The sequence below is a fragment of the Natator depressus genome, chromosome 3, assembly GCF_965152275.1.
Source record: "Natator depressus isolate rNatDep1 chromosome 3, rNatDep2.hap1, whole genome shotgun sequence".
Taxonomy (NCBI): domain Eukaryota; kingdom Metazoa; phylum Chordata; order Testudines; family Cheloniidae; genus Natator; species Natator depressus.
In genome coordinates this window covers 141,619,777-141,647,033 of record NC_134236.1, presented here as the reverse complement: position 1 = coordinate 141,647,033, position 27,257 = coordinate 141,619,777, and the positions used below count along the sequence as shown (strand labels likewise).

The window sequence follows — 27,257 nt, the reverse complement described above, 5'->3', positions numbered from 1 at the left end:
AAAATGGGAAGTCAAATCCTATTATGGAAAATAGAAAGGAGCGTAAACTCTGGCAAGTCAAGTGTAAAAGTATAGTTAGGCAAAAAATATAAATAAATAAATTTGAAGAGCAACTAACAAAAGTCATAGAGTACTAACAGTAAATTTTTTTTTAAAATACATCAGAAGTAGGAAACCTCCCAAACTATCAATGGAGCCACTGGATAATCGAGGTGCTAAAGGAGCACTGAAGGAAGACCAGACTATTGTGGAGAAGCTAAATGAATTCTTTGCTTCAGTCTTCACTGCAGGGGATGTGAGGGAGAGTCCCACACCTGAGCTATTCTTTTTAGGTGACACGTCTGAAGATTTAGGAACAAATTGATTTATTGAACAGTAATAAGTAACCAGGACCAGATGGTATTCACTCAAGAGTTCTGAAGGAACTCAAATGTGAAATTGCAGAACTACTAACTGTGGTATTTAACCTATTGCTTAAATCAGCTTCTGTTGTAGATGACTGGAGGATAGTGTGACAGGGTCGGGCCAGATAGTTATAGGAGAGTAATAAAAGGCAGATATATTAGCCCCAGGCTAAGTAGGTCCCTTTTCCCTGGGTAAGGTAACAGGGAAGGTTCCAGAACAATCAGGAACCTTCTGGAGACGATTAAGACAGGCTGATTAGAACACCTGCAGCCAATCAAGAAGCTGCTAGAATCAATTAAGGCAGGCTAATCAGGGCACCTGGGTTTTAAAAAGGAGCTCACTTCAGTTTGTGGTGTGCGTGTGAGGAGCTGGGAGCAAGAGGCACTAGGAGCTGAGAGTGAGAACGCGGACTGTTGGAGGACTGAGGTGTACAAGCATTATCAGACACCATGAGGAAGGTCCTATGGTGAGGATAAAGAAGGTGTTGGGAGGAGGCCATGGGGAAGTAGCCCAGGGAGTTGTAGCTGTCGCACAGCAGTTCCAGGAGGCACTCTAGACAGCTGCATTCCACAGAGCCCTGGGTTGGAACCCAGAGTAGAGGGTGGGCCCGGGTTCCCCCCAAATCCTCCCAACTCCTGGTCAGACACAGGAGGAGTTGACCTGGACTGTGGGTTCACAGAAACGGCCAAGCTGAGGGCTGCCGTGAAGCTCCAAGACGAGCAAATCTGCCAATAATCCCACCAAGGTAGAGCAGGAACTTTGTCACAATAGCTAATTTGACACCAATTTTTAAAAAAGGTTCCAGAGTTGATCCTTCTATTTATAGGCCAGTAAGCCTAACTTCAGTACCCAGCAAACTATAGGAAAGAACAGAATTACTAGACACAAAATGACCACAGTTTGTTGGGGAAGAGTCATCCCTACGTTTGTAAAGGGAAATCATGCCTTACCAATCTATTAGAATTCTTTGTGGGGGTCAACAAACATATGGACAAGAGTGATCCCATGCATATAGTGTACTTGGGCTTAAGAAAACCTTTGACAAGGTTTATCACCAAAGGCTCCTGAGCAAAGTATGCAGTCATGGGGTAAAAAGGAAGTTCCTCTTATGGATCAGTAACTGTTTAAAGGACAGAAAACAAAGGGTAGGACTAAGTGGTCAGTTTTCATAATGGAGAGAGATAAATAGTGGTGTCACTCACGGATCTGTACTAGGACAAATGCTATTCAACATGTTAATAAATGACCCTGAAAAAGGTAAAAAGTGAGGTTGGAAAATTTGCAGAGGATTGAAAATTACTGAAGATAGTTAAGTCCAAAGCCGACTGTGAAGAGTTATAAAGGGATCTCACAAAAGTGAGTGAGCAACAAAATGGCTGATGAAATTAATTGTTGATAAATGCGAAGTAATGCATGTTGGAAAACATAATCCCAACTATACATACAAAATGATGGGGTCTAAATTAGATACCACTCAAGAAAGATTTTGGAGTCATTGTGGATCTCTGAAAACATCTGCTCAAAGTGCAGCAGCATTCAAAAAAGCTAACAACATTAGCTTTCCAATCACTAGGGAAGGGGTAGATAATAAGACAGAAAATATCTTAATGCCACTATATTAATCCATGATACGCTCACAATTTGATTACTGCGTCCAGTTTTGGTCACCCTGTATCAAAAAAGATATATTGGAAAAGGTACAGAGAAGGGGAACAAATATGATTAGGGGTATGATTGTGATTGGGAACTTGGGAGGGAAGTGATCATGATCTGATAGAATTAAAGATCCTATGGAAAGGAAGGCATGAGAAAAAGCAAAACAAGGACACTGAAATCTGCCTTTCTGAAGTCCAACCAGCTCAGAGAAATAGTAGGGAAGGTCCCGTGGAAAGACCAATTAGGAAGAAAAGAAGTCGAAGGGAGCTGGCAGTTCCTAAAAGATGCAATACTAGAGGTTTAACATCAAGTTATTTCAACTCAGAGGAAAGATAAGTAGAGCCACAGGAGACAATATGGCTGCCCAAGGAGCTTTTTAGCTATCTAAAAATCAAAAGGAATACATAAAGGAAATGGAAGGAGGGGCATGTCACCAAGAAAGTATACATGGGAATAGTGCGAGCGTGTAGGGAGAAAATCAGTAAAGCAAAGGCAAAGAATTAGTTTTATAGCTGGCAATGAATGTTAGAGACAACAAGAAGGGGTTCTTCAATTATGTCAGCTAAAAAAGAAAGATCAAGAATGGTGTGGGTCTGCCACTCAATAGAGAGAGGTGATCTGGTAACGGAAGATGATAGGAAGACAGAGTTGCACAATGCCTACTTTGCTTCAGTCTTCTCTCAGAAAATAACAAGACCAGAAAACTAGCAAAGTTACCATAGACGACAAAGGGGAGGGGATGCAGATTGGGATAAGTAAAGAACACATCAGCGATCTTCTGACCAATTTGAATGAATTCAAGTCAGCGGGGCCTGATGCTGTTCACCTGAGAGTACTGAAGGAATTAGCTGAAGAAATCTTGGAGACACACTGGCAATAATATTTGAAAACTCATGGATGACTGCAGAGATCCTGGAAGACTGGAGAAGGGCTAATGTAAGGCCCATCTTTAAAAGGGCAAAAAGGAGGAGCTGGGGAACTATAGACCAGTCAGTGTGACTCTGATACCAGGGAAGCTATGAGAGCGATATATAAAACATTCAATTTGCGAATACCTGGAGGATGAAAGGGTGATCACTATCAGCCACCATGGATTTACCAAGAACAAATCATGCCAAACCAGCTTGATTTCCTTCTTTGACAGGGTAATTAATTTGGGGGATAGGTGGAATGCGGTGGACATAATATACCTGGACTTCAGCAATGCTTTTGACATAGTCCCACATGACATTCTGTTAAGTAAACTGGAGAAATGCGGGCTTGGCAGAACTACTATTAAGTGGTTACGTAATTGGTTAAACAACTGCAAAGAGTAACTATTGGAATGATATCAGATTGGAGGGAGGTCTCAAGTTGGGTTCCACAAGCATTTGTTCTTATCCAGTGTTGTTTAATATCTTTATTAATGACTCGGATGTAAGAATAGAGAGCATACTGATCAAATTTGCAGATGACACTAAGCTGGGTGGTGGGGGAAAGAGGGAGGGTTGCCAACACTTTGGAGGATAGAGCTAAAATTCAGAGGGCTCTTGTTAAATTGGAGAACTGGGCTATACACAATAAAATGAAATTCAACAAAGACAAATGTAAGGTGCTACACTCAGGGAAGAAAAACCAAATGCACAAATACAGAACGGGATAACTGGCTTGGCAGCAATACTGCTGAGAAAGATCTGGGAGTAGTGGTGAATCACAACCTCAACAAGAGTCAACAATTCGATTGCTGTTGCCAAATTAAATAAATAAAGATGCAATTTTAGGTTGCATTAATAATCATGGGAAGTGATAGTACCACTCTACTTGGTGCTGTGTAGGCCTCAGCTGGAGTACTGTGTCCAATTTTGGTCACCAATCTATAGAAAGGATGTAGAGAAACTGGAAAGGATCCAGAGGTGAGTGACAAAGATGATCAAAGGGATGGAATGTAAGCCACATGAGTAAAGGCTGAAGGAACTGGTATGTTTTGGTTGGAAAAGAGGAGATTAAATGGGAGACATGATACTGGTTTTCAAATACCTGAAATACTTCAAATAATGCCATAAAAAAGGAGAGCAGTTGTTCTCTCTTGCCACAGAGAGCAGGACAAGAGGCAATGTCAAACTATAGCATAGCAGATTTAGAATAAATCTCAAGAAAAACTTCCTAACTGTAAGAACAGTGGAACAGACTGCCTAGAGAGTTTATGGAAACTCCTTCACTAGAGGTTTTCTAAAGGAGGTTGGATAGCCCTGTGTCTTGGATGATTTAGATACAACAAATCCTGCATCTTGGCAGTGGGTTAGAGTAGATCAGTGGGTTCTCAATTAGGGGTACGCATACCCCTGGGGGTATGCAGAGGTCTTCCGGGGATACCTCAACTCATCTAGATATTTGCCTAGTTTTACAACAGGCTACATAAAAAGCCCTAGTGAAGTTAGTACAAACTAAAATTTCATAGGTTTCAGAGTAGCAGCCGTGTTAGTCTGTATTCGCAAAAAGAAAAGGAGTACTTGTGGCACCTTAGAGACTAACCAATTTATTTGAGCATAAGCTTTCATGAGCTACAGCTCACTTCATCGGATGCATTCAGTCTGCATTCCAATGAAGTGAGCTGTAGCTCACGAAAGCTTATGCTCAAATAAATTTGTTAGTCTCTAAGATGCCACAAGTACTCCTAAAATTTCATATGACTTATTTTTACTGCTCTATATACTAGAAACTGAAATGTAAGTACAGTATTTATATTCCAGTTGATTTATTTTATAATTATATGGTAAAATGAGAGAGTAAGCAATTTTTCAGTAATAGTGTGCTGTGACACTTTTTTGTATTTTTATGTCTGATTTTTTTGTAAGCAAGTAGTTTTTAAGTGAGGTGAAACTTGTGGGTGTATAAGACAAATCAGACTCTCATAAGGGGTATGCTTGTCTGGAAAGATTGAGAGCCACTGGAGCAGATGACCCTTATGGTTCCTTCTAACCCTATGATTCTTCTACCCATTATCTGGTAACACTAGGTGTGAGGCACTTTTTATTTTTAAAAAAATGCTTTTGTCTTTTCATTTCCAGGACAGATTAATGATGATATAAAAGGAAATCCTGACCACCAAAAGCTTACTATGTTTATAGTGTTATCATTTTGCAGTTGTCCTTGTTTTCCTATTCATAACAATGAGTGTCGTACTTGTGACTGAACACTGATAGGCATGTTAAACCATTTCATGCAAAGCATCTTGTTACTACTGGGAGTGCTTTAATGGTAAGTATGAACTTGCTGAGGATGGTAGTCTCAAAACAAGGGTTTGGAACTTTGGTTTTACTTTGAGATTACAGATTGCAGCCAACACAATACTGAACAGGTAGGGGTGGGGGGGAACAAAGTGCAGGAAAACAGCTAATTATAGTAATTGCAGCTGGTTTCAAAGTACTTCTAACAGTTTGTGCATAATGCTTACTTGAAAGCATCAAATCGGTGCTAGTTGTGAAATAGAACACCTGTTTGTTGTTGAGCATGTGTTTATGCAGATGATTGTTGTTGTCAAAGCACCTTGATGTAGAGTAGTCCTGTTTACATTTACATTCTCCCCAAAGGATTAACAGTGTTCTCTCAATAAATTTGCAGCCTATTCTCCTCTCAAAGGCTGCTGTTTGGAGGGTGGTGTGAACGAGGCAACAAGTGCTTGCTAATCACTTGAATATACATAATTAGCGACAGTCTGGTGCACCGGAGTCTTTGTACAACGATAACAATACTGATTGGCAGTAGCAGATAACAATAGTTATGGCATGATGCTATTTGTTGAATATTGAAGGTGTTTTTTCTTTTATATTTTCAGTGGGTTTTTTGAGTTAATTATGCTTGTACTGTGGAAATCTTTATTTACTACATTGTGTTAATGTCCAATGTGTTAAAGATGGGTCACATGATTTGATTTAATCCAAAGAATAAGATCATGAAATCTTTGGAAAAGCACTATACAGCTTTTGAGGCTCAGTTGGATTCACTGTTATTTAATTATTTTATATTTTTACATGACTGTGGGCAGAAATACCAAAATGGCATGCTAAAAGGCATTTTAAACAATTTTTTTGGACTAATAGGCAGAAGGTTGTACTGGAGTTCTGCAGAGATCAGATCTAGACCCAACACTATTTAACATTTGTATAAATGATCTGGATGTAAATATAAAATCTCTTCTGGCCTTAAGTCTATGAATTGGTGAATAAATCTTCCTAAGTGTCTTGTCTAATTTTGCATACTGAAAAGGTTCAGAATAGTAATCAAACTTGGATATTTATCAGAATCTGAACTGAATTTCTGAACGTTTAGTGTTTTGTCTAGGAGTTAATCAAAATAATACCTTTTGAATGAAACATTAAAAATCAAGGTCCCATTTGTCCTTCACCTTTAATAAGTCATGGTACTAAAAATAAATAATTATTAGTTAAAGTAACACCGTATCAATTTAAAGTCTTAGAGCCCTGACATTTCCTAGGTTATTAACCAATCCTTTCCATTGAGTTCAGCACTCTACGGTCTCTATACCCTCAACACTCTGCCTCCCGTATACTCCATACATTCTTTGGATGGGCAATTTGGTCTTTCCTCCAAACCCAGGCATTTAAAGGAAAGTACAGTGTCTGCACACCCCACTCTTCTTGCTGGATATGTTTTATGGGACAACAGTGCCGTGTTAGCACCTGTGCAACCACAGACTTGCCGAAAGAGAGGCTGAATGAGGACGTCAGGCAGATCACTGTAAATTGTGTTGTCTTGAGTTCATCTCCTCTTATATTCATATGGCTTGTGTCAAGATCAGATGAGTGTAATGTGGGCCTTGCTGGTAGCAGTAGACAGTGGATGAGAAGCCTGGGCAGCAAGAGGAGACATGGAGGAAGTGTTTGTTTACTACTTTTAAAAAATGGGGCTGGGCATCAGTGAGCTTATGTCCCTTGCCAGCATGAAACCACCCTGCCCTCAGGGGAGAAACTGTAGGATATTTCAGGATCCTAATTCCAGCAAGTCATGACAGGACACACATTCAACTTTTCTTCAGAGCTTACTTAATGAAAATTTATACATATTCTTTGGGGTATATATTTTATCCACATTCTTTTATATTGTAAAATCAATATAATTTTCAGTGATATAACCATACCATTGATTTTATGTATGTATGACAACTGCTATGAATTTTGGTCCTTTTTAGACACCTTTTGGAGAGCATCACTGCATATTTGAGCTTTTTCTGTAATACCTATTTTTACCTAAATTTCATATCAGTGCATTTCCACTAGTGGTAGCAATAGCGGGTGGGAGTGCTGATCGAGAGAGGCTGCTGGTGACTGTTGGCATTTTAGCAATCATGATGTCCAGCTCTTCTCCAAGTAGGGCTAGATGTGAGGGTGGTTAAAACACAGATGTTCAGCCTACGGTTGTGCTCTCACCATTGTTCCCACCAGTGACTCTGTACCAGTTGTAGCAATAGAGGGAAATTAAACTAGTAGTAATAGTTTCCTTATTTAACTGTAACTTGTAACTGAAAAATATTCTGCTGTGTGTTTAAAAGGTTTTTTTACTTTCCTGTTTGTTGTATTCCAAAAATACTCCTGTTCTTTTTGCAGATACAGACTAACACGGCTGCTACTCTGAAACCTGTCATTTAACTACTGTGAGTTTCTTAGCACTGCCATTAACAATTTGGCACATGATTATCTTGTCATTGTTAACTAGTGAAATTAGTAGTATATATTTTTTAATTAAGATATTTAATTAGTCACACTAGATTATTTTTATATAATGTAAAATTCCAAAAATATTTTTATAAACATAAGGGAACAGGTAAGATTTAATTAAAAATGACAGAGCCCATCAAGTAATGGGTTGTGATCTTGGCAAGAGTGAGTTTGCCTTGTTCTTATGGCTGAGTGATGTAACAAGAAAAGAGATCCTAATTTTTTTCCAGTATTTAAAATAACCCATATTAGGCACCACCATCTGACTTTTAAACAATACAGTATATCTAAAAATATGGGTTTCAGAGTAGCAGCCGTGTTAGTCTGTATTCGCAAAAAGAAAAGGAGTACTTGTGGCACCTTAGAGACTAACACATTTATTTGAGCATAAGCTTTCGTGAGCTTATGATAAAGTGAGCTGTAGCTCACGAAAGCTTATGCTCAAATAAATTTGTTAGTCTCTAAGGTGCCACAAGTACTCCTTTTCTTTTTAAATATATGGGTAGATCATTCTTGGTTTCTAGCTCTTTGCACTGTGAGATGAGTACCAGTGACCATTTGAATCTAATTGTACAGGTTGCCTAAGAAAAGTAGATGATCGTGGTAAAGGAGCAAATAACAGAATTTTTAGTGCCGAGACAGAGAAAATATTTCCCAATAATAATTAGCTGAAGGTTTGTTTTTTTTAAATAAACTCAGTACATCTTCAGCTCTCAATATACCTTCACTTGTATATCAGAACTTGCAAGTCTAATATGCTTTATGCATAATCTCTTTTATTATAAGATAGAATTAACATGAAAGTTTAACCTGGAATGTAATTAAGAGATGCCAGAAGGCTGGTGATAACTTTACATTGGAAAAATCAGATAAATGTATTATGAATTAATGAAAACTTCAAGTAGTATGATAAAATAAAAAATTTGCAACAATGAGAACCGTGCAACTCAAGTCATATATGGAATAGAGGCACAGAACTGGCTTGTAGTTTTAACTAGATGAAAATTTCCACTTCTTTTCAAGAGCCAGCATATATTTTTGTCCACCAAAAATCCAGCAATAAGCAGGAAGGATAAGCAAAGTATACTATATTTCCAGTTTGTCCCTCAGGAGTATTTGATTCTACTAAACGTTGGTCTGCTTCATAAATGAAGGATGATGTACAATGCATATAAAACTATTGTAGAGTTTGTGACAGGGTTGGGCCAGATGGCTACAGGAGAGTGATAGAAGGCAGATATATTAGCCCCAGGTTGAGTAGGTCCCTTTTCCCTGGGTAAGGTAACAGTGAAGGTTCCAGAACAATCAGGAACTTTCTGGAAACAATTAAGACAGACACGCTGATTAGAACACCTGCTGCCAATCAAGAAGCTGCTATAATCAATTAAGGCAGGCTAATCAGGGCACCTGAGTTTAAAAAGGACCTCACTTCAGTATGTGGCGCGTGTGTGAGGAGCTGGGAGCAAGAGGCACTAGAGCTGACAGTGAGAAGGCGTACTGCTGGAGAACTGAGGAGTACAAGCATTATCAGACATCGGGAGGAAGGTCCGGTGGTGAGGATAAAGAAGGTGTTGGGAGAAGGCCATGGGGAAGTAGCCCAGGGAGTTGTAGCTGTTGCACAGCTTTTCCAGGAGGCACTCTAGACAGCTGCATTCCACAGAGTAGAGGGCGGGCCCAGGTTCCCCCCAAACCTCCCAACTCCTGATCAGATACAGGAGGAGTTGCCCTGGACTGTGGGTTCACAAAAACGGCCAAACTGAGGGCTGCGGTGAATCTCTGAGGTGAGCAAATCTACCAATAAGTGCAAGACCCACCAAGGTAGAGGAGGAACTTTGTCACAAGTTCCCTACTATCAGGTGGTAGTTGAAAGATGAAAATTAGTTAAAGGATGTCCAAGTGAGACCAGCTATTCCAATGAAATACTCTCCTGTGTTCTTCAGTTTGAAGGGATGGGAAGCAGTTGGCCTGACAGTAGTAATTGACGGAAAAGAAGTGGTTGTTAAACAACCTCCAGATCAGATCAGTCAGACTAGTTTTTCTGCATTTTCACCACAAGCTCAAAAATGCCTAATCGAGATGCAGTTGGACATGGTGACTATTCTTTCACATATAAACTCTGAAACTTCCTTAGGTCTCAGTAGGCTGCAGCATTCTCTCCTTGGCTTCTCTGGCACTCTTCCTTGGTACAGACTCTTTGTTATTCCTTCATGCAAATACAGCAGCTAATACAAATGGTCCCAGGCGTCCAGGACCAATGTGCACCCCACCCTCCCTGTCTCCCCAGTGACTTAAGCACATTCTTTCCCAGAGTTCCAGTCTTGTGGGCTTTCTAGATATACAAGTTATCTCTTAAGAACATAAGAATGGCCATACTGGGTCAGACCAAAGGTCCATCCAGCCCAATATCCTGTCTACCAACAGTGGCCAATGCCAGGTGCCCCAGAGGGAGTGAACCTAACAGGTAATGATCAAGTGATCTCTCTTCTGCCATCCATCTCCACTCTCTGACAAACAGAGGCTAGGGACACCATTCCTGACCCATCCTGGCTAATAGCCATTAATGGACTTAACCTCCACGAATTTGTCCAGTTCTCTTTTATACCCTGTTGTAGTCCTCTTCAAGGACATGTGAAGGTTAAAAGCAAACAGACACACAGACTTTGTAATAGTTTCCAAAACCAGTATATCTCTTTACTTTAGGTATCACTGAAGACATACAGATCCAGACAAAAAAATAAAAAAACCTTACACACATCTCCTTGCTTCAGTTTCCTCATAAATCTGGAGCTTTCTGTGGGTTTACATCAGACTCCTTTGAGCAGTATAGGATCCCTCTTCCTGCACATGACTTCTCTTCAGAATCATGGAATCTCTCTCTCTCTCTCTCCCCCCCCCTTACCCCCTTTTGCTATTCCCACAGTTATAAAATACTTCCCCCACTATGAAATCCTTCCTTTCTGTTGCCAAAGCTGTGTGTGTGTCTGTGATTCTCCCTGACTCACACAGTCTCTGCGCTTTTAAAGGCTACAACAACTTGTTTATTTGTCCTCCTATTTGGGGATTTTCCACTCTTCAAACCCCAACGCCTGCAGAGAAGTTGGGGAAAACTTTTTTCGTAGGATGCAATTGGTCTTTTGTCTTCCCTAGGTAAGAACTAATTCAGGAGCTGATAGTCCAGTAATTGGCTTATTCATGGATAGATGGTCGACACTGTCCCCTCCATTTTCCTAGCACAGGGAGGATGAGGCAGTACCCAGTAAAAGATAGTCAAAAGACATACTGATAGAGACAATTCATAAAATCAGACTGCAGTTCATAAGTTGTACATAGACAGATTCCCCAAATTGCCATGTTCTGCTTGCACCGTTGACAACAGATAAATGTAACCATCCTACCTGTCACTCTCATAGCCAAAACACTCGTAGGGGACTTACGCAGATCCCCAGTGTGTCTGGGAGAGTGGAAAATCAACACTGAATTCTTTGAATGAATTTGTCATCATTGGAGGAAGCTGCAAATAGATAATGATGGCTACGAAGCCCAACAGAAAGTAGACGGTTATTTCATTTGGTGCAGGGATATGAGTTCCAGCACCTCAGAAGCCCTAGCAGTTGAAAAGAACTCCAAATGGGGCCTACTTTTTTTGACCCTGGACCAAGATAAACAGAAAATCTCTTGGGATGTTCATTCTCTTCATCTCAGATTGGCCAAAGTGGACCTGGTACCTGGAACGAATAAGCATGTTAATAGAAGATCTGAACGACCCCCTAACGAGGTGATCTATTGGTATGAGACCCAGTTGCTATTAAAATCCAGTTCACTTTAAGATTTTACAGTATACTTGTAGAATAGGTAGTTCCCCAGAAGAAAGGCCTTTTGGTAAAAGTTATTCCAAACATCATGATGATGTGCTCTTCCTGAAAGCATTTTATCCATGTAAGATACTAGGATTTGGCAGATACTTTCTCGCTGGTGGGATGGAGGAGATTGGAACTTATGTCTTCTCCATGGCTGAGGTACTGAAATTCCTTCAAAATTACTTTAACGTGCAAATGAGCACCAGCACCATAAAGTGGATACGTGAACAGTATCAGCCTTGAGAAGACACAGCAACAGTTTACCTCTTGGAGTTGCTGCCGCTGTGCTAGATTTAATACCTAGGTTGTTAGCGTACAGACCACGACATACCTCCTTCGGTTTCTAAATCTGATATCAAGTTTGCTCGCTGCTTCTGGTTGTGAACTAGAAGAAAATCCCTTAGATTATTATGATTCATTCTGGTTCTCAGGTCATAGAATCATAGAATATTAGGGTTGGAAGAGACCTCAGGAAGTCATCTAGTTCAGTCCCCTGCTCAAAGCAGGACCAACCTCAACTAAATCATCCCAGTCAGGGCTTTGTCAAGCCGGGCCTTAGAAACCTCTCAGGATGGAGATTCCACTACTTCCCTAGGTAACCCATTCTAGTGCTTCACCACCCTCCTAGTGAAATAGTGTTTCCTAATATCCAACCTAGACCTTCCCCACTGAAACTTGAGACCATTGTTCCCTGTTCTGTCAGACTAGCTCCATCCTCTTTGGAACCCCCCTTCAGGTAGTTGAAGACTGCTGTCAAATCCCCCCTCACTCTTCTCTTCTGGAGACTAAATAAACCCAGTTCCCTCAGCCTCTCCTCATAAATCATGTGCCCCAGCCCCCTAATCATTTTCGTTGTCCTTCACTGGAATCTCTCCAATTTGTCCACATCCTTTCTGTAGTGGGGGGCCCAAAACTGGACCCAATACCAGATGCAATACTCCAGATGTGGCCTCACTAGTTCCGAATAGAGGGGAATAATCACCCATATCCAGCTTCTCATTCACTGTAATCCCCAGGTCCTTTTCTGCAGAACTGCCGCTTAGCCAGTCAGTTCCCAGCCTGTAGCAGTGCATGGGATTCTTCCGTCCTAAGTGCATGACTCTGCACTTGTTGAACCTCATTAGGTTTATTTTAGCCCAATCGTCCAATTTGTCTAGGTCACTCTGGACCCTATCCCTATCCTCCAACGTATCTACCTCTCCTCCCCCACTCCAGGCCAACTTGCTGAGGGTGCAATCCATCCCATCATCCAGATCATTAATGAAAATGTTGAACAAAACTGGCCCCAGGATCAGGATGGATTTGATTTAAATCAAATTGATTTAAATCATGATTTAAATCACTAGTCAGGAAGATTTGATTTAATCATGGTTTTCTACATAAGAATGTATTCTTGTTGGTTGTTATAACCTAAATACATATTCTTCACAACTCAGAGATAGATGTAGGTTTCATTTTTAGAAGGTACACACTATACATTTTTAAACAGTGATTTATTTTGAAAACTTTTCAGATTAGTTTTACAGCTATATCAGAAAATGAATGATTGTTATTTCATTTAACAAAGGTAATTGAAGCAGATATTTATGAAGTCACTGGGAGGTGAACTATCTCCAATTCAACAGGTTAATCATTAATATTTGGAGGATTTTCTTGCCATGCTGTATTAGGAGGAGAACATCACCAGACAGACATTTAAATTGTTTTATCTAACTGAAACAACAAAGTTAAGTATTCGGGATTTTTTTTCTTCAACAGCAAACATATAGCATTTTAACAAAAAACCGTATGTCCCTTGCTTCTCACATTTATCTCCAGACTTCTTCTTGTTGTCCAGATCTATTGCACCCCAACAATCTTCTATTCATTGAACTTTTGAAACTTTGTACGTTTAGAGAGAGGTAAAGGATTGACTCTGTGTACACAAATTTGCAGAGGGACAATAGAGCTGAGGTCTGTTATTTCTCACCTCTATTTATTTATTTATTTAAAACATTTTTGCTGTTAACAAGCATTTTTTCTCTGGAGACACAAATCCACAGTTTGAGAACTGCAAAACTAAGCATCTCTGATGGTATCCTCTAGACTGAGCACTTGAGTCCCATTGGGTAGATAGAAAGATTAACCTAACTAATCTATACAGAAGACCCTGGAATCCTATAAGATTGGGTCCCTAATCCATGAACTGTTGAAACTCATTTACAAAACTTTTCTTAAACATTACATGAATATATTGTTTCATACTATAGAATTAGAATTTATAATCACTATTCCATGATGAGATATCTTTGAGCTGTAATGTATCTTAATTAAAACTATCTTTAGTTAGGATTTTCCTCAAAAAGCATTTTATCAAAAACATCCAATTTAAATTAAAAAAAAATCTGATTTTTTAATTAATTAATTTTTAAAAAATAATTGATTTTTATCCACTCTGCCTAGGATAGTCCTCTCAGGCATTCTGCTTGATACCGGCTGCCAACTAGACATTGAGCCGTTGATCGCTACCCATTGAGCCTGGTGATGTAGCCAGCTTTCTCTCCACTTTATAGTCCATTCATCCAATCCGTACTTTTTTAACTTGCTGGCAAGAATACTGTGGGGGACTGTATCAAAAGCTTTGCTAAAGTCAAGATACATCACGTCCACTGCTTTCCCCATATCTGCAGAGCCAGTTATCTCATCATGGAAGGCAATCAGGTTGGTCAGGCATGACTTGTCCTTGGTGAATCCATGTTGACTGTTCCTGATCATCTTCCTCTCCTCCAAGTGCTTCAAAATGGATTTCTTGAGGACCTGCTCCATGACTTTTCAAGGGACTGAGGTGGGGCTTACCCATCTGTAGTTCCCCAGATTCTCCTTCTTCCCTTTTTAAAAGATGGGCACTATATTTGCTTTTTTCCAATCGTCCAGGAGCTCCCTCAATTGTCACCAGTTTTCAAAGATAATGGCCAATGGCTCTGCAATCACATCAGCCAACTCCTTCAGCACCCTCAGATGCATTATAGCTGGCCCCATGGACTTTTGGATGTCCAGCTTTTCTAAATAGTCCTTACCCTATTCTTTCACCACTGAGGTCTGCTTATCTCCTCCCCACAGTGTGCTGCCCAGTGCAACAGTCTGGGAGCTGATCTTGTCTATGAAGACTGAGGCAAAACAAACCATTTGAGTACTTCAGCTTTTTCCACATCATCTGTCACTAGGTGGCCTCCCCCATTCAGTAAGGGTCCAACACTTTCCCTGACCACTACCTTGTTGCTAACATACCTGTAGAAACCCTTCTTGTTACCCTTCACATCCCTTGCTAGCTGCAACTCCAGTTGTGCTTTGGCTTTCCTGATTACACCCCTGCATGCTCAAGCAATATTTTTATACTTCTCCATAGTCATCTGTTCAAGTTTCCACTTCTTGAAAGCTTTCTTTTTTGTGTTTAAGCTCACTGAAGATTTCCCTGTTAAGCCATGCTGGTCGCCTGCCACATTTGCTATTCTTTCTGCACATCAGGATGGTTTGTTCCTGCGCCCTCAGTAGGGCTTCATTAAAATACAGCCAGATCTCCTGGACTCCTTTCCCATCCTTTCTCATCAGCAGAGTTAGAAAAGCAGGAGAGAGGTGCAAGCCCTGTTCTTCGAAGATCTGCGTTTGATTTTTTTCTTCTTCACTAAAATAATCATTTTTGGGAAGGTTCCATATTTTGTGGCAGAGATAACATGTTTTTGACTGAATTAAAATTATAGAATTGTTTTTTTTTTATTCCAGTTCTAGAAACTTCAAGAAACTAGGGGCTACTTTCTGTAATTTTAGGAAAGCAATACCAGTCACTTAAAGGAGTTCGGGATTTCAGGGCCTTGGAATGCCATTTTAGCCTGCATGGTGGCCCTTGAAATGGGAAAAAATGAAGCTGCACTGCTTCTAAATTCATTCTTTCCAAATGGATAAAAGTTCTAGTCAGGGAATCTTGTTTCACTTCAGGGAGAGAAGACCCAGGTGCTTTGAAAGTACACTCCATTGGAAATAGTAGTAAATAGTGTTATGAGCTGAAAAGATGAATGATCATTTTTGGAGACCAGTTAAGGCAGCCACCTGGATCATGCATCGCTTACTGTTTATGTTCTCATAACACTACAGATTAATGTTTAGGAGTGCTGCAGACACCTCTGAGGTGCTGATACCTTCTTGCTGTACAGCACTGCACTGCTTTAGAAGGCCCCTAGCATCTGGACTGGCATGAGAAGGAAAAAGAGTGTAATTTTCCCTGAGTTTATCCCCAGATGTATATTATGGAAGCCTAACTGCCCTCACAATTAGGGGAATGCAGAGACTTTAAATTGCCTTTAAGTCCCCCTGCAAATCTGTGCCTGAGGACATTTAGTTGGACTCAGAGGACTTAGACCATTATTGTGAAGATTTCTTGGTATCTTTTAAATATCAACAACTCATTGGCTAATAAATATTTGGCTTTCCTGGTATTCTGCTCCAGAAAATTCACACAGTAGCATTTGGATGATTTACAAAGAACTTTCATAGGTTAGACACATAGTGAAAATATTATTCAGTAATTGGTATTTTTCCTTAAATTTAAAAGGTTAATTTAAGAATGCAACTAGTATGTAGAAATTCATTCCCCACCACCCATCTTGTAGCGCTGTGCTAATGTGCAGGTGTTTTTGTCACCAGTTTTTAGTGCTCTGAGGAAATTATCATTTGGAGGTTATTAAAAGCAGTCAGAAAATATGGATGTTTTATTAAGGTTCCGTAAGCATTGTTGTTCATGCTTTTAATAGACTGTAAGTATAATCTAGATTTCCCCACATCCTATATAAATATATATATTCATTATAGAAGAAGACCTTTAGTTTTCATTTAATTTAGACTAGTGTTGCTTTTTTTTTTTTAAAAAAAAAAAGGAAGTTGCACCCATGCATCTTAGAAGCATTCTGAAACTCGATGAAATGGAAAGAATACATGGCTACTTTTAATAAATATTTTTATTAAAACGGACATTTCTTAACTTTGAGCAGACCATGGCCTGTTCAGATGTGACATCTTTTGTGACACCACCGGTACAGAATTACTCAAGGATTCTAAAATCAGTTTTGTAAGTCAGTTCTATTTTTGTGTTTTATTAATCAGCAAACTTTGCTGTTTTCATATTTAAACAAAACCTTTTCTATTAAAACAATAGTGTTTTGTTCACTAATTATTAAACTAATAAATTTACATTTTTATGTTGTAACTTACCCTGGGGTGTCACAAATAGTACTCTTCAGTAAGTTATATTAAGGATCACCAGCTAAAATCTCAGAAGTGCCAATTTTAGAATTAGAATTAATGGGAAAAATGTTTCTTACGGTGTGCAATTTCAGAATATTGAATAATATGGCTGCAGATTTTTAAGGTAGTCAGATAAAGACAATTTTAGAACTTTACATCAGGAGTGTACTAGACACCCAGTAATTACCAACTTTTAGTTAGCAATTCGGAAAAAAAATCTTGGGTTTTCTGTTAGTGGAGAAAAAGCACAAGATACACATACGTTAGTTTTATATGGAGTATGTGCAAATCAGAAAAACAGGGACAAATATTTCTCTTAGGTTGTTGCACTAGGCCATGTAAATTAAATTAAATTTCTGTGGTGCAGGTCATGTAACCTGAAAGGCCTGTCAATGACAGAAATTCTGCAGATAGGGTTGTATAAATCTGTTTTAAATTTTTTCAAGTTATGACTGTAAACTAGCTAATGTTTGCACACTAGTTACAAAAATGGAGGAGGATGGACACACTTAATGAATTCTGAATTGCTGGGTCTGACTGGTCAAAATTACAGGTAAGAAAACTTTATTATCTCAGCTAAGTAAATATTTATGGACATTAACACTTCTGTTCTTAAAAAACAACTGATTACAAAAGGTAACACTAAATGATATTCTTAGTTTTTAAAATTGTTTTGTGATTCTCATTCTGACTTGATCGTTAGCAATCAAATACAAATATTTTAGGACCGACAAAGTATTTAAACTAAAAAACTGAAGTGTTTTTAAGGACATTTGAGCTATATCTAGTTAAGATCTTTTTCTCTAAGCTGAAGAAAGTATATTATTAACTACGTTAACTTTCCTGGTGTTCTTTATAGCATTGTATTTAGTGTTACAATGCTAAGTCAACATGAAGAAAGATCAGTTTTTTGGCTTCCTAATGTTTTGAACAGCAGAATTAGTTGACATGGTTGACTCATGATTTGTGCTTCACAGGTAGATGTTAAAGTATTTTACTTCAAATGATTTTGAAGATATTCAAGGGGTTTTCAAGTACAGGGTTTATCATACAGCTGACCATGAGCACTTGGTAAATTATACAAGCCTTTAAAGTTTCTGTGTGGTTTCATCTATTTGTATATCTACGGGAGGTATAATTCCCAGCTTCGGTAGACATACATATGCTAGCTGTGCTTGAGCTGTCATGCTAAAAATTGCAGTGTGGCCATGGCAGCACAGGTGGCGGCTTGAGCGAGCCATGCAAGTATGTACCCATGGGGTTAGGTGGGACTGTATTAGGATGCTTAGCTACTGCCCATGTTGCCACAGCCAGACTTGCTATTTTTACTTGCTAATTGGAGGAGAGCTAGCATGTGTGCCTTTCTGAGCTGGGAATCACACCTTCCAGATGCTGTATATACTCTTAATCTGTACATGCATATAAAAATTGAATATTATTAGAAGAGAGTTCATTTTCCTGTATCAGATATTAAATTGTAGTAAAGGGTGTTAAGGTTTGTCACTTATATGCTACAATATACTAATAATATCCTGTGCTTGGTCATTAGCAACAATGATGCAGAACCATGTTGGCATCTTTTCTTTGAGGTATAGCTGAACTTAAAAACTCTCATTAAAATGACTATTTTTTGTTGTTTCAAAACAATGCTCATTTGTAGCTGAACTTACAAATGCAAGAGATGCCATACTAGATAAGACCAGTGGCCCACCTAGTCTGCTATCCTGTCTGTTAAAATGGCCAGTTTCCCAAGGTGCAGGAGGTGCTGGGAGGGAGGGGGATGAGCGGGAACAGTGGCGCTTGAGGGGAGTGGGCAGAAAGAGGCGGGGAAGAGGAGGGGCAGGTGTGGAGCGGGAAGAGGTGGGGTGGTGGTGGGGCCTTGGGGGAAGGGGTGAAGTGGTGGCGGGGTCTGGGGCTGACTGGGGGGCTTGGGGGTCCGTGGCAACATTTTAAATCAAAATTGGGTCCTTGGGTTACTGAAGCTTGAGAACCGCTGTTTTATTGGATCAGCTTCTGTCAGTGAGATAGACAAGCTTTTAAGCTACACACAGAGCTCTTCTTGAGATCTGGAAAAGGTACTCTAAGTGTCACAGGTAAATACAAGATCAAACAGATAGTGTAATGTAAGAATTAGCACGTGTTCTAAAGGGACTGTTCAAGGTGAAGTGGCCCGTTAACACGCTGTAGATATAGGACAAAAAGGAGGGGCTAGTCGGTTACTGATTGTTGTAATAAGCCATAAATCCAGTGTCTTTATTAAGACGATGATTTTTAGTGTCCTAAGCTGTGACAATTAGGTCCAGACATTCAAAAGGAGAATACCCATACACATTTGAGGCTAGGTTTTCAAAAGAGTTCAGGTCGCATTTAGGTACCTAAATAAGGGTTCAGATTATCAGATGATTTCGGTATGGTGGCTGCTGATCTTTTTTTGGAAAATTTGACCATCAGTATTACACTGGTGGGGTGCTTGTAATTGAGCACTTTTGAAAATCTGATCCCAGTTGTGGGTGCTGAGCACTTGGATACTTACTCTTGAGCTCTTTTGAAAATCTAAACCTTTTAGGTTGATTTATATCCTGATGCATAAGGATTTATAATCCATATTTAAAAAAAATCCTATCTAATATAACTGTAGATGTTCTCATAATCCATATAAATGTCTTATCTTTTATTGACCCCTAACAAGCTTTTGGTGTAAATGGTACTTTGTGGCAGTGACTTCCAGAGAATAAATATGGTCTGTCTAAAATGTGGTTTCTTTTTGTGTTTTTAAAAACTTCTTGTCTTTCATTTTCAGTAAAAAGAAAAGGAGTACTTGTGGCACCTTAGAGACTAACCAATTTATTTGAGCATAAGTCCCTCTTGCTCTTATCCTCTCCTTTTTGGTCTCACCTGTTATCCTTTATCTTCTCTATACTGTTTGTTATTTTGTACGTCATTATAATATTCCTTCTTCTTCATCTCATCTGTAATTTAAATAGTCCTGATCCATTCATTCTTTCTTCCTCTGGAAGTCTCTTGATTCCTTTGTCTGGTCTCTGAATCCCCTCTACTACTTTTACATCTTTTTGAGAAAGTTTGACCAGAACTAACGTAGTATTCCAAATGAAGGCATGTATGTATCTGTATACAATAGCATTGTAATGTTTCAGTATTACTTTACATCCTGTTCTTTATGTACCCTAATATTTTGTTTCCGTTTCCTCAAAGGCACTCATTGAGCAGTCCAGAACAGTTATAGTTAATTTCAGACTCAGGACTGTGTGAGTTCTGCAAATTATTCCTTTTGATGTGAATTACTTTGCATTTCTCCACCTTAGATTTCATCTGCTGTCTTTCTGCCCATTTTATAAACTTGTTATGGTCCTCTGAAATTCCTCATATTCTAGACAAACATAAATAATTTTTCCACCTCATATTTTTTGGGTCATGAATTTATTAAGCAAAACTGTTCCTAATATAGAATCTTGTGGCACCCCATATTGAAAATTGACTATATAATCCTATTCTGTTTCCTTTCTTTCAGCTAGTTTCTAATCCATCCAATTCCAAGGCACTTTACCTCTTTTTTTCCTCCCCCTCCCTTCCCAGAACTACCAAGTTTCCTTAGTAACTCTTTCTGAAAGCTTTTAGTAAGTTCAAATAAATAGTCAGCTAATTGGTTTTTTTATTCATTATTTTGTTGAGGTACGCAAAGAATTCCAATAGTTAAGATAGGCATGTTATTTAGAAGCAGTACTGGTTTGTCTTTCTCATATGTAGATTGATCTAATATGCTTTCTAATTCTGTTTTTAATTATGGCTTTGAACAGTTTTCCTGGTAGTGAAGTAAGAATTACTGGCCTGCAATTCCCTGAATCACCCTTAGCCCCTTTTTTAAATCATAAGTATGAAATTTGCGACGCTCTAATCGGACAGTAGAAGGTGATTTTAATAAAAGATTGCATATATTTGTTCAACCACTTCATTCTTAAATGTCTTTAGAAATCTTGTCTACATACTGTCCGTGTTTGCTCTTTCTCACTTTGTTCCAGTATTTGATCTTTTGACACCACGATCACTGACAATACCTTGTCTTTATTACCTGAAAAGTGATCGTTCACAGAAGGTTTCTCCTCACTATCTTCTGTAATGAAGACTGGTGCAAAGAAATCATTTAGTTTCTCTACAATACCCTAATTCTCAGTTGCAGCCTTTCTGTTCTGGTGTCTAGCAGATGGACTGATTCTCTCATGTTGTTCGCCTTAATTTATTTTTGTTTATATGTGTTTGGTTATTTGCTCCTCAAAAATCTGTTTTAGCCCTCCAAATGTCTACCTTACATTTTGCGTGCCTTGGTTTATGTTCCTTTCCAGGTTTGGATTTCCATTTTCTGAAAGATACTGTTTGACTTGAATAATTTCTGAACCTTGCCATTCAACCAGAGTTTGTTATTTTAAAATAATTCTGATATCCCTTCTTCCTTTTTCGTTCAGCTGTGTGCATTTCTTTTGTGACTCTGTTATGGAACAGTATTCTTTAATATCATCCAGGTAGAAAATAAGGGTTTTAATTTCCCCACTTTTTCTTAGGGTCTCTTTAATTGGTTTCTTTCTTTTTTTTTAAATTGCCCTTTCTTAAGCTTAATGTCACCATGGAAGTTTTTGGTACAAGTTCCTCCCCTGAGGATGGTTAAACTTAATTATTTTGTGGTTATTTTTATCTAGTGGCTGAATTATACTTGTTTCTTGAACCAGCTTTTTTGTGTAGCATAGGGTTATAATGAGACTAGCCTGACCTCATGTGTTCTAGAACCAGCTGTTTCAAGAAGCAATATATGAAAGTGTCAAGAAATTACTTCTCTAAACTTTGTCATATTTTGATATTTGACTATCTTGAGTTGAAGATAAAACCTTGAAGTGGACACTACTTCATTTTTTTGTGGGGGAGGAGGGAGGGGAGGCAGTTGTTTTGCAGTGTATTAGATTGGTATGCTAGGCCAGTATATTAAGCCCAGGCAGTTTTGTTGCTAATTACACACAACTTCTCTGGAGTATCAGATATTCAGATCCATTTTATGAATATGGTAGAGAGAATAACAACTGTAAAACAAAGCACTGTGCATGTAAGTGACTGTTAGCGTGTATTTCAGAAGGGATAAATGCTCACCATATGGTACAATTACTGTGTCCAAGTTTTCAAATTAGCTTCTCTCATCCTCCTTATTACTGTCTTTAAAAAGAGAGGGGGGAAAAAACCCAACATGATTTATCTACTCTGCAGCAGAACTCTTGACGCAAAACAGCAGCCCAGTTCTGTCCAGTTTTTTTTCCTTAGCATAATAGAGGCTGTCGGACTTTTTTATACTAATTACTGTGTGAGCCTCAGATGAACCCCCTTCAATTCACAGGGCTTTGTTAAGGGAGGAGCTGTCAATGTGTCTGCCCGTTTGCAGCTGTGCTGTGGCTTTAGCTTGCTTAACATTATGCTGCTTTTTAGACTTGACAGAAGGGATTTTTTTTATTAAGGCAAAGCAGCCTTGTAGCGAAATGGTTTAAGCAGCTGCATTGTGGGGAAGCACAAAGAAGTTATTATTGTGTCTGTTTAGGGGGGGTAGGCTGGAGGGGGGAGATATTCGGCTGCTGTTGATGCCGATTGTTGACTTGCCATCTGCCAGATAGGGAGAAGAAAAAAATGACAGCTCCAGCAGGGTGTTCAAGAGGTTGTTTGGAGAGACGCATAAACATGTGCAGATGTCGAACTGAATAATGGCAAGAACTTGAGACGGTTTATGATGCTGCTGTTGTGTGTGCATATACAGAATGAGTGTATTTGGAGGTTTGGTTGGGGGGAGGGTACATACTAATTGTCATTGTTCCCCACCTCCTCCTTTAGTTTTGTTAATTAGTTCGGGAGTTTAATATTTCCCCTTCCTCCATTGTTGTTTTCTAAAAGGAACCTTTCTGAGAGAGAAATTGTTTTCTTTGCTATTTTTAAGTTTTTGGTAAATTTAGTACTTATGGAAATAGAGTAATAAAATTATTTTGATCCCAAGAAATGTGTAGACAGGCACTAGGTAAGCTCTCTTATGTAGCTTTGTTCAAGTATCTCAAGAGTGATATGTTGCACACCCTTGCTATCGCAACTTGGGCCTTTCCTGGGCAGAAAATGCCAGTTAGAAATTGTTTAAAATTATATAAAACTAGACAAATAAGCACTAAAGGCTAGTGTTAGATTAGCAGACTAATTTTCTCTTGCAACTTGATCACATTTTGAATGCTTCTCCAGTGGTGAAAGGCTGGCCCACTCCTGAAGAGCATCAGCTAACTTTCTTTCATATTTTCCTGTGTATTGACAGTTGCATATAAACCAGATTTTAAACCACAGACTTCAATCATACTTTCTCCCCTCCCCCCTAATATCCCCTTTTGGGGGGATTGTTTTGTTTGTTATGAATTTCCAGGTTCACTTGAAAGAAGTAAACATGAAAATTTTTGACAAGAAAAGGGGTACAGACATATGGAGAAGGACTAAAGCTGTCCCAAAAGGGTTAAGTGTAAATTTAATTTTTTCCTATTTGTCAGGTGATCTCTTACTTTAGATTATGGAAGTGGAAAGTTAAATCCACAGACTTTCCTCTCTTAAATATTAAGAATACGTTTAGAGAGATAAGGTGGGTGAGGTAATAACTTTTATTGGACCTTATTCTTTTGTTAAGAGAGACAAACTTTTGAGCTTACACAGAATAATTTTTCAGGTCTGTGTAAGCTTCAAAGCTTGTCTCTCTAAGCAGCAGAAGTAAGTCCAATAAAAGTCAGACCTGACACACCTTTTCGCTCTTATATATTTGGACCAACACAGCTACAACTACACTGCATAGAAGAGTTAAGTTTACTGTTCTGGTAGTTGGGTTATTTTGATGGGATAAAGATATTGCCTTAAGAATGGTAAATGGAAATAGTAGTTTGAAGTGCTCCATGGCTGTTTCCATATACTTCTCTTCTAACCTTTTTACATCAGGGTATAACAAAGATTTTTGGTTAGTCACTGAATGACTTGAATGTTATGTGAACGAGCTTAGCAGAAATCTTATTCTCTGTCTTTATAGGAAAAAAGAAAGATGTCAGTCTTAAATCTGGAAAAGACATTTTCTTCAAGATTACTGATCTAAGAAAACAAACTGATGAGAGCATTTAATGTCTTCTTTTTTAGTCCTTGGAGACAGCATTTCAGTCGTCTTGGCATAATTTGGAATTATTATTTCAGTTGGAGTATAATTGAGAATTCAGGTGTGACTGCCTCTCACCAAGTAGTGCTTTCTACATCTGTGTCCTGGCAGAGGTCAGTAGTTTTGCAAATGGTGAGTCACCTTCTTTTTGTTAGCTGGGTTGGCATTTCTTCTTCATGGATTTATTCCATGTTCTTCTGTGTTCTATAGTGCCAGAAAGATCATATTTCAGAGTAGCGGCCGTGTTAGTATGTATCTGCAAAAAGAAAAGGAATACTTGTTGCACCTTAGAGACTAACAAATTTATTTGAGCATAAGCTTTCGCGAGCTACAGCTCACTTCATCGGATACATGTAGTGGAAAATACAGTGGGGAGATTTTATATTTTAGAAGGATCATGGTTGTTCAAACTGGTCTTCCATTGGTTGGTGAAGTCATATTTGAGGGCAGAATTTTGCACTAAAACTTTGTAGTATGCAAGTATACAATTATGGAATTTGTGAGAACAGACATAGGAAGTGGAGAGTAAACTAGGCTTATTACTGAAATGGAATGTAAATTTGCTCATCTCAAGAGAAACAAGAAATATAATCAGGGTGATTTAGATATTACAGTTATAGACAATAAAGACCAGGTTGCTCTAGGCAGCAATACATTATTCTTTATCCATCAAGAATTTCCAATAATAAAAACAGTTATTTCAAGATATATTTCCTCAAGACTGTCAGCAGGGGAGTTGATTCAAAGACCTGCTTTTTCATCTGAAATGCGTTGAAAGATGTGTACCTACACTCCCATATTGATGATTAGTCACAAATTGTGCTGGATAAGATTATGAACTTGCTTTTAAAAATTCAGGCTACAATTATGAAGAGTTAGAGACATCCTGGCCAGATTCAGAACTGACCTTTTCTATGTCTAATTTGAGCTATCAGGAAGAAAATCTTGCCACTTTAAACATTTACTGTTATAGGATCAGGACCCAAATTTGTACTTGAACCTGTAAACACATTTGCAAGTGAGCAATTTCACACATTTGAATAGTCCCATTGAATTTGATTGGGTTACATGTCATCTGAAGTGTTCAAGAGTGAAGGGGAAATAAGAGTAATGTTTAAATTGGCAAGATGATTTTGTGCATGCTCATGTTGAGGAGATGAATTATGTAACCTGTGTTGCAAATCCTTGACTTGCAATGGCACATTAGTAGTTTTGTGAGAGTACGTTAGGTGCACATTTAAGCAAATGCATTTTTAAAAACTGAGTCCAGACCTGCTAAGTTAGAGACTGATATTACAGTTGTATAGGGCAATCTCTCGCTTTTCTTGTTGAATATTTATTCTTAATATTTTCCCATATTTTTATATTTAAAAAAATTGAGAGTTTAATGCAACAGGAAGGAAAGTTGAACGATGACTAGAATCCATAATAGTACTAAATTTTCAGGTGATAGGACAGAGATTCAGTCCAGTAATTTAAAATGGGGAAGACATATGTTTAGAATTAGCAAAAAGATCAGCAAGGGAATTCATTGGATATGGTACTTAGCTAAAGGGTTTTTGCCTTTTTGTTACAAGCCTTCTGAGAACAAGAATTACTATTAAGTAATTTTCTTTTTAAAAAAGTCAGCTAAAATACTAGGACACAAAGGTATATAAGGCCATAAGAATTGCCACATTGGATCAGACTCAGAGTTAGGCTTGGAAGTACTAAATTTTTATTGGTCAATGTTTCTCTCCCCACACAAACAGATGAAAAAATATTTCCGTGGATAATAATTGAAAATTACACGTAGGCAAAATAAAGAAATTGCTTACTAGAGTTTAACTTAAGGATATTTACTTTGTATATTTGGCATGATGTTGACTGTTTTAATGGTTATAAAGCTTTAACTTTTTGAATTTCAACATTCATTGTCGTATATAATTGTTTGTTTGTGGTGTTGTAGTTGTGTTGGTCCCAGGATATCAGAAAGACAAGGTAGGTGAGGTAATATCTTTTATTGGTCTAACTTCTGTTGGTGGAAGGTACAAACTTTTGAGCTACACAGCGTTCTTCATGTCTGGGGACACTCTGCTTCCTTCCCCACTCTGCTTCTTCATTACTGTCTACTGTGACCTTGGTTGCTTCTCTTCAGGGTGTTCCCCTCCTGTAGAATGGCAACATGGGGCTTTGTGCATACCTTTATAGACATTAGGCCTTAGTACAATCCTCTTCAGCAGGTGCATCTTTAGGCACAGTGGTCCTGCAGTCTGTGGTGCAGCATGGTTCCTAGGGTTATCAGGTGTCCAGTTTTCGACCGGAAAGTTGGGTGGAAAAGGGGACCGGGCAATGTCCGGTCACTGTGGCCTGTGGGTAAGGAGGGAGAGGAGTGGCAGCCTGTTGCCCAGCCCTGAAGAGGCAGTTCCTGAGGCAGCATGCACACACTGGCTTGGGCGGCCCCTTTGAGGAGCACAGTTTGCGGTTGAAGACAGTGTGTGGGGGCCCATGGCGAGTGGGGTAAGGAGCTCCCAGCAGGCATGGAATGTTCCCCAGCAGGGAATGAACACGAGCTGCCCTGCCAGCCAGCGCTTCCTCTGGCCGCCCTCTCAGGCAGCTCCGAGGTGGGAAGGGCTCGAGCGGGTGGGGAAGGGGTCTGCTGGGCAGGCAGTGCAAGGGGAGGCTACTGTGCAGGATGGCCACGTCCTGTCTCACCAGCAGGGCTGCCTGGCTGCTCTCATGCGGCCACAGCATTCTTCTGACCTGCGCTCCCAGGCAGCATGCTGGAGTTAGGGTTTGTATGTCCCTTGGCTGCTCATGCTGGTGTTGCTCAGGGTTTAGAAAGGTGCTGGTGGGACCAGAATCTGCTTGTTAGGCCTCCGCTTAAAGCAAAGAGGCCAAATTCAGACCTGTAATAAGAAGAGGGCCTGAGACTGTTAACACATAGGGATGGATACTCTGTTAATGCCAGGCCTGAATTTATTTCTCTGTGATTCTTATGTTGCATTTCAAGTGTGGACGGATGTACATTAAAGCAGCAGAGGGCTTGGCAGACTTCATAATGAGGAGTCAGGGAAGCTGTGAGCAATGGGAAATAGGGGAGAGGAGTGAGCAGAGGGTGGGGACTTGGAGGAAGAGGAGAGGTGGGGGCGGGGCAGGTGT

The 27,257-nt window shown here is 39.2% G+C and overlaps 1 protein-coding gene across 4 annotated transcripts in view; it reads left to right on the top strand.

Moving 5' to 3' along the window:
* AKT3 (AKT serine/threonine kinase 3) overlaps positions 1-27,257 on the top strand; it is a 258,369-nt gene that overhangs the window by 91,933 nt on the left and 139,179 nt on the right. The window contains exon 1 of one of the 4 annotated variants that reach the window (XM_074948932.1): positions 24,095-24,229. The exons of the other annotated variants lie outside the window; for them this stretch is intronic. The gene's annotated coding sequence lies outside the window, so the exon portion shown is untranslated. Of the gene's footprint in view, positions 1-24,094; positions 24,230-27,257 lie in introns of those variants that run through there. 4 annotated transcript variants of the gene reach the window in all.